This window comes from Taudactylus pleione, unplaced genomic scaffold (genome assembly GCF_031769625.1).
Source record: "Taudactylus pleione unplaced genomic scaffold, aTauple2 ptg000122l, whole genome shotgun sequence".
In the NCBI taxonomy this organism is placed as follows: Eukaryota; Metazoa; Chordata; class Amphibia; order Anura; family Myobatrachidae; genus Taudactylus; species Taudactylus pleione.
In genome coordinates this window covers 9,940,310-9,955,555 of record NW_028284524.1, presented here as the reverse complement: position 1 = coordinate 9,955,555, position 15,246 = coordinate 9,940,310, and the positions used below count along the sequence as shown (strand labels likewise).

Here is a 15,246-nt window from a genome sequence, read left to right as displayed (position 1 = left end):
GAGAGGAGACATCTTTGGGGAGAATCAGAGCTGGAAGCAGAATGTAGCCCTCGTGCTCCCCTGGCAGGGGGAGATTGGCGGGGCCGTGGTGGCTGCCACGATACCCATCTAGCGCCAAATGAAAGATAGGTCTGGAGTGAGACCACAGGGATAAAGTCTGTGAGAGACAACAGAGAAAGAGCTGGTAGGTTGCAGTGTGAGCCGCCCAGTGAAGTTTTCAGCTCCCATGAGAGGGGTAAGAGATGTCAGTATATGTGTTGAAGAGATGGGGAAGAGGAATTTCCCAGTAGCTTTATTGTTAAGGGACAAGAGAAGTCCTTTATGCATATAAGCCCCCCCAGCTATTAAAGGGGGGGTCACTGTGGTAGCAGTGTGGCTATAGGAGCCATTCCTTTAGTATAGGGATGGGCTGCAGCTGAGAGTTTGACAGCTGCAATAGAAAAGTCTGTATATTGCTGTCCCATGTGAAAAAGAAGGGGAGCAGAGAGAGGCAGACTGGGTATGAGACACTCTGTATATTGTCTAAGAAGAGACCAAGAAGAAGCAGAGTGCAAAATAAGTTATGTGAGATGTGTGTGAAGCTGTGGGACTACAGGCACCAGCCAGCATAGGGCCATGTGGACCTGCATGTATGAAGTGGAGAGCTACAGGCATCAGCCAGCGGAGGGCTAGATGGACCTGCACATATGAAGTGGAGAACTACAGGCACCAGCCAGCATAGGGCTAGGTGGACCTGCACGTTTGAAGTGGAGAACTACAGGCACCAGCCAGCAAAGGGCCAGTGTGATGTAATGTAACCATATCCATTAGATTGTCATATACCATCTGACATGCCAAGTATATGAGCTGGAGGAAGAAGAGAAGCTGCTATAACCATATTCTTGTCTTTTAAAGTCATGTGCAGGAGGAGAGAAATAAAGTGGTATATTGTTATAAGAGAAGGTCTGGCGCCCAAGTTATTCAAAAGAACTGTTGCTGCATTTGTCTATCTATACCTGTATATATATGTGTGACTGTTATAAAGCCTGCATGGACAGGGACCCCCTTCTCAGGTATTGCCCACACCCTGGAGAGCTAGCCTAAGGCAATAGGTGTATCACTCCAAATGCACCTATGTACAGGGCCGGTGCAAGGTTTCTTGGCACCCTAGGCATTTCTTCAGCCTTACGCCCCCCCCTCCCTGCCTCCACCCTTGATAGCTACACAAGCCCTTATACAGTGGCCGCAGTAGTGGCCCCCCTATGCAGTGCCCCCCGTATTGCCGGCAGTAGTGGTCCCCCCTATGCAGTGCCCCCAGTAGTGGTCCCCCCATGCAGTGCCCCCAATATAGTGCCCCTTCTACAGTGCCCCCAGTAGTAGTCCCCCACCTATGCAGTGCCCTTTATATAGTGACCCCAGTAGTAACCCTCACTATGTAGTGCCCCCAGTAGTGGTCCCCCCGATGCAGTGCTCCCAGTAGTAGTCTTCCCCCAAGCAGTGCCCCCAGTACTAATCCCCCCATAGAAGCCCTCTCCCAGCAGTGCCCCTAGTAGTAGTCCCCCCCAGCAGTAATCCCACCAGTGCAGTGCCTCCAGTAGCAGTGCCCCTAGTAGTAGCCCCCCCCAGCAGTGCCCCCAGCAGTAATCCCCCCTCTATGTAGTGCTCCCAGTAGTAGTCCCCCCAGCAGTACCCCTAGTAGTAATCCCCCTCTATGCAGTGTCCCCCAGTAGTGGTCCCTCCAGTGTGCAGTGCACCCAGTAGTACCCCCAGCAGTGCTTCTAGTAGTCCTCCCAGCAGTGCTCCCATTAGTACCCCCATCAGTGCCCCTAGTAGTACCCCCATCAGTGCTCCATACCCCATCAGTGCCCCTAGTAGTACCCCCATCAGTGCCCCTAGTAGTACCCCCTGTAGTAGTCCCCCCCCCCACCAGACACACACACAAAAAAATAAACCTCCACTTACCTTAATCCCCGCTCCAGCATGCTCCTCCGTCCACCCGCTCTGCATGATGGGAGAGACATCATGACGTCTCTCCCATCACCCACTGCGGGAGTCGGAAGATGGCAGCCCGGCTCCGGCAGTGGGTGCAGCAGCCGATGAGAGTCTGTCTGACTCTTATCGGCTGCTAAAACAAACACACAGCTGCCGTCGCCGGCAGCTGTGTGTTTGTTCCTAGTAGAAGAGCCGGCCCTAACCAATTTGGTGCCCTAGGCAAGATTTTGCCCGGTGCCCCCTAGCAGATAATCCCACCATACTACACTCTGCAGACACTCTCCCCCACCTCTTCATACATGATACTCAGTTTTCACTTACCTCTGAGGTGTTTGCCCCCCCTTTTCTTTCTTCCCGTTCTTCCTTCCTTTAGGAGTCTGGCTATAATGCAGAGTGTGTCACAGTGAGGGCCATATAATGCAGAGTGCATCGCAGTGAGAGCCATATAATGCAGAGTGCGTAGGAGTGAGGGCCATATAATGCAGAGAGTGTCACAGTGAGGGCCATATAATGAAGAGTGCGTCACAGTGAGGGCCATATAATGCAGAGTGCGTCACAGTGAGGGACATATAATGAAGAGTGCATCACAGTGAGGGCCATATAATGCAGAGTGCGTTGTCGCAGTGAGGGCCATATAATGCAGAGTGCATCACAGTGAGGCCATATAATGCAGAGTCGGTCGCAGTGAAGGCCATATAATGCAGAGTGCGTTGCAGTGAGCACCATATAATGCAGAGTGCATCACAGTGAGGGCCATATAATGCAGAGTGCATCGCAGTGAGGGCCATATAATGCAAAGTGCGTAGCAGTGAGGGCCATATAATGCAGAGTGTGTAGCAGTGAGGGCAATATAATGCAGAGAGCGTAGCAGTGAGGGCCGTATAATGCAGAGTGCGTCCCAGTGAGAGACGTATTATGCAGAGTGCGTCGCAGTGAGAGACGTATAATGCAGAGAGTGTCGCAGTGAGGGCCGTATAATGCAGAGTGCATAGCAGTGAGGGCCATATCATGCAGAGTGCGTAGCAGTGAGGGCCATATCATGCAGAGTGCGTAGCAGTGAGGGCCATATAATGCAGAGTGCGTAGCAATGAGGGCCATATAATGCAGAGTGCATCACAGAGAGGGCCATATAATGCAGAGTGCGTCACAGTGATGGCCATATAATTCAGAGTGCGTCACATTGAGGGCCATATAATGCAGTGTGCGTAGCAGTGAGGGCCGTATAATGCAGAGTGCGTAGCTGTGAAGGCCGAATAATGCAGAGTGCGTAGCAGTGAAGGCAGTATAATTCAGAGTGAGTCACAGTGAGGGCCATATAACGCAGAGTGTGTTGTCGCAGTGAGGGCCATATAATGCAGAGTGCATCACAGTGAGGCCATATAATGCAGAGTCGGTCGCAGTGAAGGCCATATAATGCAGAGTGCGTTGCAGTGAGCACCATATAATGCAGAGTGCATCACAGTGAGGGCCATATAATGCAGAGTGCATCGCAGTGAGGGCCATATAATGCAAAGTGCGTAGCAGTGAGGGCCATATAATGCAGAGTGTGTAGCAGTGAGGGCCATATAATGCAGAGAGCGTAGCAGTGAGGGCCGTATAATGCAGAGTGCGTCCCAGTGAGAGACGTATTATGCAGAGTGCGTCGCAGTGAGAGACGTATAATGCAGAGAGTGTCGCAGTGAGTGCCGTATAATGCAGAGTGCATAGCAGTGAGGGCCATATCATGCAGAGTGCGTAGCAGTGAGGGCCATATCATGCAGAGTGCGTAGCAGTGAGGGCCATATAATGCAGAGTGCATCACAGAGAGGGCCATATAATGCAGAGTGCGTCACAGTGATGGCCATATAATTCAGAGTGCGTCACATTGAGGGCCATATAATGCAGTGTGCGTAGCAGTGAGGGCCGTATAATGCAGAGTGCGTAGCTGTGAAGGCCGAATAATGCAGAGTGCGTAGCAGTGAAGGCAGTATAATTCAGAGTGAGTCACAGTGAGGGCCATATAACGCAGAGTGTGTAGCAGTGAGGGCCATATAACGCAGAGTGCGTAGCAGTGAGGGCCATATAACGCAGAGTGTGTAGCAGTGAGGGCTATATAATGCAGAGTGAGTCACAGTGAGGACATATAATGCAGATAGTGTCACAGTGAGGACCATATAGTGCAGAGAACATTGATCAGTGACCCACATATCTTATCTTATAACACAGATAATATAAACACACCCCCTACACACAAACACATAAAATGAATACACCCAACCCACACACACTACATTAATACACCATGACCACCCCACCACAGAGAGTAAAACACACTCCAACTGCCCCCCTTCCCAGTAAAAAAAAACAAATACACCCCTCCCCATTGCATACAGATATTAGCACTTACCTGCCCTGGAAGAGGATGTGTGGTCCCTGCTGGGGCTGGGCTCCATGGCACAGGAAAGGAGAGGAAATAGAAGAGCCTGTGAGATGATGACAGGGTAATGTCTAAATCCCCTTCACGGAGAGGACCCTGACGTCATCAGCCAGTGTCCAGCGTCATTACCTGCCATCCAAGTGGGCATAGAGGGGGAATATAACCATGTGGAGAGCTTAGTGAGCCACCGTGCCCGAAGCGCAGCGAGCCCGCGAGGGCTCAACAAACTTGTTTAAGTAGGGACAAAGTACTTCTGTAGCTGGCTCTCATGGGCAGGAACTGCCCTTCCACCCTCACGTCACTTCCAGGTCCCTAGCACGAAGGGGAAATAAGCTCAACCATGATGACAGTGGATAGACTGGAGAGGAAGGGCGGGGACCCGGGGTTAGGGGGCATGGTCTCAGGCAGGGAAAGCAGTGTGCATGTAGAATAGACAGGGGCGGAGACCCGAGGTTAGGGGGCGTGGTCTCGGGCAGTAAAACGAGTGTATATGTTGTATAGACAGAGTGGAGAGGACTGGGACTTGGGGGAGGTTCTGGGTGTGAGACTGTATAGTGACAGCCTGGTCAGAACGAGGATAAGAAGGGGAAGGCCCCCCTCCTCCGTCCACAGTCACACTACCCGCCAGCCGCAGCGCAGAGTACTACTGTAATAATGAGTCAGTGTGACTCATTATTAGCAATGCAGGCCCCTTCTATGTCGCGGGACCCGGTGCATTGCACTTGCTGCATCGCTAATAGTTCTGAGCTGCAGGATGCCCCTTAGGCATTCCAAATGCCCTATGCATTTGTCTGGAATGCCTATGCCTAGGGCTGGCTCTACCTAGTAGTGTAGTGCGGATGGCACCTATGTGCCGTCCACACTACCGCCCTGAAGAGGCCGGCGTTCTTAGGCAAATGCCTAAGTTTGCCTAGTGGTAGTGCAGGCCCTGCCTTTGTACCACACCGCACACTAGAGGGGGGGTTAAATATGTGGTTGAGGTATAGGGCAGACATGTGCCCCAACACTTGGCAGGCCTGTTAGAGCAGGATACATATGATAAAAAAAGATGTATACACAATGCTCATGTCTCTCTAGATAAGTATAAAATATAGAAAAAGAGCTACGGTATGCATCGTTATGGTTAAAAAAAGAGATGAGCATGCGGCTTGATAAAATCGTTAAATATTCTATTTATTAGAATCTATCAAATAAATTAAAATAAAACATACACAAAATATATTTATCCTACGTGTTGAGCAATAACTAATTAATTCAACTGGTGTCTCAGGAGACAGCCCCAAATATTGGTGTCCTTATATCATAAGAAAATCAGTTTCTGTTTAGAGACAATTGTCAGGCCAGAGTTGAACGGTAACATATTACCAGTCCATAATAGGTCCCAGGAGGATTTAGCAAGGCGTCCTCGCAATGGTGTAGAATTTCCTGGAGTCCTAGGCTGGATCCGATTGCAGAGTTTTTGGATTAGCCCTGGCAAATAAAGTGCAGTGCAGGGGTTTTTCTCCTGGTTTCATAAAGTCTGTGCTTAACACATTTCACTGAGAAGCTCTCAGCTGCTTCAGAATAGCTCTCATATGAAAGATAGAAAAGACATACTGTGTGTCCATGTATTTTCCAAGTATATACTGTATATATATCTATAGGTGCTTCTAGTTAAGGGCAGACATGTGCCCAAACACTTGGCAGGCCTCTTATATGCAGGGTACATAATATTCAGTACAAAAAATATTAATACAAAAAGTTCTTGTGTCTCTCCACAAAAAGATAAAATATAGAAATGACAGAACGTTATGTACAGGTGTTTTACATGTACACCCCTATATATATATATATATATATATATATATATATATATATTAGGGGTGAGCGGGTTCGGATTTCTGAAATCCGAACCCCCCCGAACCCCCCCGATCCGAGTCTGATCCGAGTCAGGCTCGACTTTTCCCGCCTGACTCGGATCTGAAATCGAGGCAAAACGTCATCATCCCGCCTTCCGAGTCTCGCGGGTTTTGGATCCTATATAAGGTACCCGCGTCGGCGCCATTTTCTCACTCGGCTGTGGACAGTGAAGAGGGAGGGTGGGAGTTAGGGCTGTGTAGTGTAGTGTAGTGTAGTGCTGCTGTTGTCCACTACTTCAAAGTCCATAGGGGCTGGCTGTGTTGTGCTGTGCTGCTGTTGTTAATAGGGGCTGTGTCCACTACTTCAAAGTCCATAGGGGCTGGCTGGACTGTGTTGTGCAGTCAGTTCTCCATAGGGGCTGTGTCCACTCCAAAGTCCTGTGCAGTGTCCCAGTCCTAAAGGAGTGCTGTAGTGTTGTCCAGGGGGTGCTCTGTCCATCAGGGGTGCTCCCCCCAAGTGCTAAAAAAATAATATATTTTCTGTGTTTGTGAATTGTGTGCGCAGTAGCCGCACGTGCATCAACAAAGTAGTGCCAAGCGTGCGCCTGTGTCATAAGTAAAGGGCCGGCTGGCTTGACCGTTAAAGGGTGCTGTAACCCCCGAAAGTACACTCCAGTCCAAACCAAAAAAAAATTATTTTCTGTGTTTGTGAATTGTGTGCGCAGTAGCCGCACGTGCATCAACAAAGTAGTGCCAAGCGTGCGCCTGTGTCATAAGTAAAGGGCCGGCTGGCTTGACCGTTAAGGGTGCTGTAACCCCCGAAAGTACACTCCAGTCCAAACCAAAAAAAAAATTATTTTCTGTGTTTGTGAATTGTGTGCGCAGTAGCCGCACGTGCATCAACAAAGTAGTGCCAAGCGTGCGCCTGTGTCATAAGTAAAGGGCCGGCTGGCTTGACCGTTAAGGGTGCTGTAACCCCCGAAAGTACACTCCAGTCCAAACCAAAAAAAAAATTATTTTCTGTGTTTGTGAATTGTGTGCGCAGTAGCCGCACGTGCATCAACAAAGTAGTGCCAAGCGTGCGCCTGTGTCATAAGTAAAGGGCCGGCTGGCTTGACCGTTAAAGGGTGCTGTAACCCCCAAAGTACACTCCAGTCCAAACCAAAAAAAAAATTATTTTCTGTGTTTGTGAATTGTGTGCGCAGTAGCCGCACGTGCATCAACAAAGCAGTGCCAAGCGTGCGCCTGTGTCATAAGTAAAGGGCCGGCTGGCTTGACCATTAAAGGGTGCTGTAACCCCCAAAGTACACTCCAGTCCAAACCAAAAAAAAAATTATTTTCTGTGTTTGTGAATTGTGTGCGCAGTAGCCGCACGTGCATCAACAAAGTAGTGCCAAGCGTGCGCCTGTGTCATAAGTAAAGGGCCGGCTGGCTTGACCATTAAAGGGTGCTGTAACCCCCGAAAGTACACTCCAGTCCAAACCAAAAAAAAAATTATTTTCTGTGTTTGTGAATTGTGTGCGCAGTAGCCGCACGTGCATCAACAAAGTAGTGCCAAGCGTGCGCCTGTGTCATAAGTAAAGGGCCGGCTGGCTTGACCGTTAAAGGGTGCTGTAACCCCCAAAGTACACTCCAGTCCAAACCAAAAAAAAAATTATTTTCTGTGTTTGTGAATTGTGTGTGCAGTAGCCGCACGTGCATCAACAAAGTAGTGCCAAGCGTGCGCCTGTGTCATAAGTAAAGGGCCGGCTGGCTTGACCGTTAAGGGTGCTGTAACCCCCGAAAGTACACTCCAGTCCAAACCAAAAAAAAAATTATTTTCTGTGTTTGTGAATTGTGTGCGCAGTAGCCGCACGTGCATCAACAAAGTAGTGCCAAGCGTGCGCCTGTGTCATAAGTAAAGGGCCGGCTGGCTTGACCATTAAAGGGTGCTGTAACCCCCGAAAGTACACTCCAGTCCAAACCAAAAAAAAAATTATTTTCTGTGTTTGTGAATTGTGTGCGCAGTAGCCGCACGTGCATCAACAAAGTAGTGCCAAGCGTGCGCCTGTGTCATAAGTAAAGGGCCGGCTGGCTTGACCGTTAAGGGTGCTGTAACCCCCGAAAGTACACTCCAGTCCAAACCAAAAAAAAAATTATTTTCTGTGTTTGTGAATTGTGTGCGCAGTAGCCGCACGTGCATCAACAAAGTAGTGCCAAGCGTGCGCCTGTGTCATAAGTAAAGGGCCGGCTGGCTTGACCATTAAAGGGTGCTGTAACCCCCAAAGTACACTCCAGTCCAAACCAAAAAAAAAATTATTTTCTGTGTTTGTGAATTGTGTGCGCAGTAGCCGCACGTGCATCAACAAAGTAGTGCCAAGCGTGCGCCTGTGTCATAAGTAAAGGGCCGGCTGGCTTGACCGTTAAGGGTGCTGTAACCCCCGAAAGTACACTCCAGTCCAAACCAAAAAAAAAATTATTTTCTGTGTTTGTGAATTGTGTGCGCAGTAGCCGCACGTGCATCAACAAAGTAGTGCCAAGCGTGCGCCTGTGTCATAAGTAAAGGGCCGGCTGGCTTGACCGTTAAGGGTGCTGTAACCCCCGAAAGTACACTCCAGTCCAAACCAAAAAAAAAAATTATTTTCTGTGTTTGTGAATTGTGTGCGCAGTAGCCGCACGTGCATCAACAAAGTAGTGCCAAGCGTGCGCCTGTGTCATAAGTAAAGGGCCGGCTGGCTTGACCGTTAAGGGTGCTGTAACCCCCGAAAGTACACTCCAGTCCAAACCAAAAAAAAAATTATTTTCTGTGTTTGTGAATTGTGTGCGCAGTAGCCGCACGTGCATCAACAAAGTAGTGCCAAGCGTGCGCCTGTGTCATAAGTAAAGGGCCGGCTGGCTTGACCGTTAAAGGGTGCTGTAACCCCCGAAAGTACACTCCAGTCCAAACCAAAAAAAAAATTATTTTCTGTGTTTGTGAATTGTGTGCGCAGTAGCCGCACGTGCATCAACAAAGTAGTGCCAAGAGTGCGCCTGTGTCATAAGTAAAGGGCCGGCTGGCTTGACCGTTAAAGGGTGCTGTAACCCCCAAAGTACACTCCAGTCCAAACCAAAAAAAAAATTATTTTCTGTGTTTGTGAATTGTGTGCGCAGTAGCCGCACGTGCATCAACAAAGTAGTGCCAAGCGTGCGCCTGTGTCATAAGTAAAGGGCCGGCTGGCTTGACCGTTAAAGGGTGCTGTAACCCCCGAAAGTACACTCCAGTCCAAACCAAAAAAAAAATTATTTTCTGTGTTTGTGAATTGTGTGCGCAGTAGCCGCACGTGCATCAACAAAGTAGTGCCAAGAGTGCGCCTGTGTCATAAGTAAAGGGCCGGCTGGCTTGACCGTTAAAGGGTGCTGTAACCCCCAAAGTACACTCCAGTCCAAACCAAAAAAAAAATTATTTTCTGTGTTTGTGAATTGTGTGCGCAGTAGCCGCACGTGCATCAACAAAGTAGTGCCAAGCGTGCGCCTGTGTCATAAGTAAAGGGCCGGCTGGCTTGACCGTTAAAGGGTGCTGTAACCCCTGAAAGTACACTCCAGTCCAAACCAAAAAAAAAATTATTTTCTGTGTTTAGCCGCACGTATATATCAAATCGATATAACATAAATGGAGGACCAAACTTTCTCCGATAAAAATAAAATAGAGAAAGATCAAGAACCACTTCCTCCTAGTGCTGAAGCTGCTGCCACTAGTCATGACATAGACGATAACATGCCATCAACGTCGTCTGCCAAGGCCGATGCCCAATGTCATAGTAGAGGGCACATACAATCCCAAATGGCAAAGTTCAGGAAAATGACCTTGAAAAAGACATTTAAATCAGCTGAAGAGAAACGTAAACTTGCCAATATGCCATTTACGACACGGAGTGGCAAGGAACGGTTAAGGTCGATCCCTAGTATGTTCATGACTAGTGGTTCAGCTTCACATGACGATGGAAGCCCTCCTCCCACTAAAAAAATCAAAAGAGTTAAGCTGGCAAAAGCACAGCGAAGAACTGTGCTTTCTAAGAAGATATCACAAATCCCCAAGGAGAGTCCAAGTGTGGTGGTGGTTGCGATGCCTGACCTTCCCAGCACTGGACGGGAAGAGGTGGCTCTTTCCACCATTTGCACGCCCCCTGCAAGTGCTGAAAGGAGCACCCACAGTCCACTTGCTGATATGCAAATTGAAGATGTCACTGTTGAAGTACAACAGGATGAGGATACTGGTGTAGCTGGCGCTGAGGAGGAAGTTGGCGAGGAGGATTCTGATGGTGATGTGGTTTGTTTAAATCAGGCTCCAGGGGAGACAGTTGTTGTCCGTGGGATGAAAAAGCCCATCACGGTCATGCCTGGGCAGAAGACCAAACATTCCACCTCTTTGGTCTGGCAATATTTCTATCCAAATCCGGACAACAACTGTCTTGCCATATGTACCATATGTAAAGGTGAAATAAGTAGGGGTAGGGACGTCAACCACCTAGGAACATCCTCCCTTATACGGCACCTGCAGCGCGTTCATAAAAAGTTACTGTCAAGTTCAGAAACTTTGGCTAAGACCGTAAGCAGTCCAGGGACACCTAAATCCCGTTGTCCTGTTGTATCCAAGCGCCTGCAAACCACACCGTCAACTCCCTCCTCGTCAATTTCCTCCTTAGTCAGGATCGGAAGTAGTCCTGCAGGCCATGTCACTGGCATGACTGACTCTCCTATCCGGGATTCCTCTGGAGGATCCTGCATTGCTACGCCTACTGCTGCCGCTGCTGCTGTTGCTGCTGCTGGGAGTCGTTCATCATCCCAGAGAGGAAGTAGGAACACCACTACTTTTACTAAACAATTGACCCTCCAACAGTCCTTAGCGAGGAGGATGAAGTACGACAGCAGTCATCCTGAAGCAAAACGTATAACTGAGGCCTTGACTGCTATGTTGGTGTTAGACGTGCGTCCGGTATCCGCCATTAGTGCAGTGGGATTTAGACAATTGATGGAGGTAGTGTGTCCCCGGTTCCAAATCCCGTCTAGATTCCACTTCACTAGGCAGGCGATACCGAGACTGTACAGAAACGTCAGAAAAAGTGTCCTCAGTGTCCTGAAAAATGCCGTTGTACACAATGTCCACTTAACCACGGACATGTGGACAAGTGGAACAGGGCAGACTAAGGACTACATGACTGTGACAGCCCACTGGGTAGATGTATCACCTTACGCAGCAACAGCAGCAGCGTCACCAGTAGCAGCATCTCAGAAACGCCAGCTCGTTACAAGGCAGGCTACGCTGTGTATCACCGGTTTCAGTAAGAGGCACACCGCCGACAACCTCTTAGAGAAACTGAGGGAAATCATCGCCCAGTGGCTTACCCCACTTAGACTCTCCTGGGGATTTGTGATATCTGACAACGCCACCAATATTGTGCGGGCATTACATCTGGGCAAATTCCAGCACGTCCCATGTTTTGCTCACACAATAAACTTGGTGGTGCAGAATTTTCTGAAAAGCGACAGGGGCGTGCAGGAGACGCTTTGGGTGGCCCGAAAAATTTCTGGCCACTTTCGCCATTCAGCGACTGCGTGCCGAAGACTGGAGCGCCAGCAAACACTCTTGAACCTACCCCGCCATCACCTGAAGCAAGAGGTTGTGACGCGGTGGAACTCAACCCTCTATATGCTTCAGAGGATGGAGGAGCAGCAAAAGGCCATACAAGCCTATACATCCACCTATGACATAGGCAAAGGAGGGGGTATGCACCTGACTCAAGCACAGTGGAGAATGATTTCCGTGTTGTGCAAGGTTCTCCAGCCCTTCGAACTTGCCACACGTGAAGTCAGTTCAGACACAGCCAGCTTGAGTCAGGTCATTCCCCTCATCAGGCTTTTGCAGAAGCAGCTGGAGAAAGTGAAGGAGGAGCTAAGACGGAGCGATTCCGCTCGGCATGTGGGACTTGTGGATGAAGCCCTTCATTCGCTTTGCCAGGATTCCAGGGTGGTCAATCTGTTGAAATCAGACCACTACATTTTGGCCACCGTGCTTGATCCTAGGTTTAAAGCCTATGTGGTGTCTCTCTTTCCGGCCGACACAAGCCTGCAGAGGTGCAAAGACCTGCTGGTGAACACACTGTCAGCTGAAGCGGAACGTGACACGTCAACGGCTCCTTCTTCATTTTCTCCCGCAACTGGGGCTGCCAGGAAAAAACTTAGGTATCCTAAGCAACCCGCTGGCGGTGATGCAGGGCAGGCAGGACCAAGTTTGGACATCTGGTCCGGACTGAAGGACCTGGCAACAATTTCTGACATGTCTACTGTCACTGCATATGATACTGTCACCATTGACAGAATGGTGGAGGATTACATCGGTGACAGCATCCAAGTAGGCATGTCAGACAGTCCATACCTGTACTGGCAGGAAAAAGAGGCAATTTGGAGGCCCCTGTACAAGCTGGCTCTATTTTACCTGAGTTGCCCCCCCTCCAGTGTGTATTCCGAAAGAGTGTTTAGTGCAGCCGGGAACCTTGTCAGCGAAAGGCGTAGGAGGTTGCTTCCACAGAATGTGGAGAAGATGATGTTCATCAAAATGAATTATCAGCTCTTCCAGGGAGACCAGCCTCCAGAAGGTACAGAGGGACCTGTGGTGGTGGATTCAAGTGGGGACGAGTTAATACTTTGTGAGGATGAGGATGTACACACTGAAGAGGGTGAGGAATCGGTGGATGAGGAGGATGAGGATGACATCTTGCCTCCGTAGAGCCAGTTTGTGCAGGGACACATTAATTGCCAGCTTGTTTTGTGGGGGCCCAAACGAACCAATCATTTCAGCCACAGTTGTGTGGCAGACCCTGGCGCTGAAATGATTGATTTGTTAAAGTGTGCATGTCCTGTTTATACAACATAAGGGTGGGTGGGAGGGCCCAAGGACAATTCCATCTTGCACTTCTTTTTTTTCTTTGCATTATGTACAGTTTGGGGCCTAGTTTTTCTAACTGCCATCCTGTCTGCCACTGCAGTGTCACTCCTAGATGGGTCACGTGTTTGTGCCGCCCACTCGTGTCGCTTAGCATAGTCATCCAGCTACCTCGGTGCAACCTTTTGGACATGAAAACACTATTGTGAGGTGTGAGGTGTTCAGAATAGACTGGAAATGAGTGGAAATGAAGGTTATTGAGGTTAATAATAGCATAGGAGCAGAGAAACCAACAAATTCTGTGATTTTAGCTGTTTTTATGCTTTTTTTAAAAAAAATACAGATCCAAAACACAAAACCCAGAACCCAAAACACGGAAGGGTGGTTTTGGCAAAACCAATCCAGATCCAAAACACGAAGAAAGATCCAGATCCAAAACCAAAACACAAAACACGAAAAGTGGCCGGTGCACACCCCTAATATATATATATATTAGGGGTGTGCACCGGCCACTTTTCGTGTTTTGTGTTTTGGTTTTGGATCTGGATCTTTCTTCGTGTTTTGGATCTGGATTGGTTTTGCCAAAACCACCCTTCCGTGTTTTGGGTTCTGGGTTTTGTGTTTTGGATCTGTATTTTTTTTTAAAAAAGCATAAAAACAGCTAAAATCACAGAATTTGTTGGTTTCTCTGCTCCTATGCTATTATTAACCTCAATAACCTTAATTTCCACTCATTTCCAGTCTATTCTGAACACCTCACACCTCACAATAGTGTTTTCATGTCCAAAAGGTTGCACCGAGGTAGCTGGATGACTATGCTAAGCGACACGAGTGGGCGGCACAAACACGTGACCCATCTAGGAGAGACACTGCAGTGGCAGACAGGATGGCAGTTAGAAAAACTAGGCCCCAAACTGTACATAATGCAAAGAAAAAAAAGAAGTGCAAGATGGAATTGTCCTTGGGCCCTCCCACCCACCCTTATGTTGTATAAACAGGACATGCACACTTTAACAAATCAATCATTTCAGCGCCAGGGTCTGCCACACAACTGTGGCTGAAATGATTGGTTTGTTTGGGCCCCCACAAAACAAGCTGGCAATTAATCTGTCCCTGCACAAACTGGCTCTACGGAGGCAAGATGTCATCCTCATCCTCCTCATCCACCGATTCCTCACCCTCTTCAGTGTGTACATCCTCATCCTCACAGAGTATTAATTCGTCCCTGCTGGAACCACAGGTCCCTCTGTACGTTCTGGAGGCTGGTCTCCCTGGAAGAGTTGATAATTCATTTTATGAACATCATCTTCTCCACATTTTGTGGAAGCAACCTCCTACGCCTTTCGCTGACAAGGTTCCCGGCTGCACTAAACACTCTTTCGGAGTACACACTGGAGGGGGGGCAACTCAGGTAAAATAGAGCCAGTTTGTACAGGGACCTCCAAATTGCTTCTTTTTCCTGCCAGTACAGGTACGGACTGTCTGACATGCCTACTTGGATGCTGTCACCGATGTAATCCTTTAACAGACAGACGCACGCTTGTCGCTGCTGCTTTGAGGATTCAAGTGCGGCTACAGCCCACACAATTCACAAAGACAGAAAAAAAAAAAGAATATTTTTATTGTTTGTGGAGCACACTTTGAGGGTTACACCACCCTTTAACAGACAGACGCATGCTTGTCGCTGCTGCTTTGAGGATGCAAGTGCGGCTACAGCCCACACAATTCACAAAGACAGAAAAAAGAAGAAGAATATTTTAATTGTTTGTGTAGAACACTTTGAGGTGTCACCACCCTTTAACAGACAGACGCACGCTTGTCGCTGCTGCTTTAAGGATGCAGGTGCGGCTACAGCCCACACATTTCACAAAGACCGAAAAAAAAAAGAACAATATTTTAATTGTTTGTGTAGAACACTTTGAGGTGTCATCACCCTTTAACAGACAGACGCACGCTTGTCGCTGCTGCTTTAAGGATGCAGGTGCGGCTACAGCCCACACATTTCACATAGACAGAAAAAAAAAGAACAATATTTTAATTGTTTGTGTAGCACACTTTGAGGGTGTCACCACCCTTTAACAGACAGACGCACGCTTGTCGCTGCTGCTTTGAGGATGCAAGTG

General features: G+C 48.6%; 1 protein-coding gene across 1 annotated transcript in view; it reads right to left on the bottom strand.

Annotated features, from left to right (window-relative positions):
- SLC23A3 (solute carrier family 23 member 3) overlaps window positions 1-15,246 on the bottom strand; it is a 133,478-nt gene that overhangs the window by 64,214 nt on the left and 54,018 nt on the right. The window lies entirely within an intron of this gene.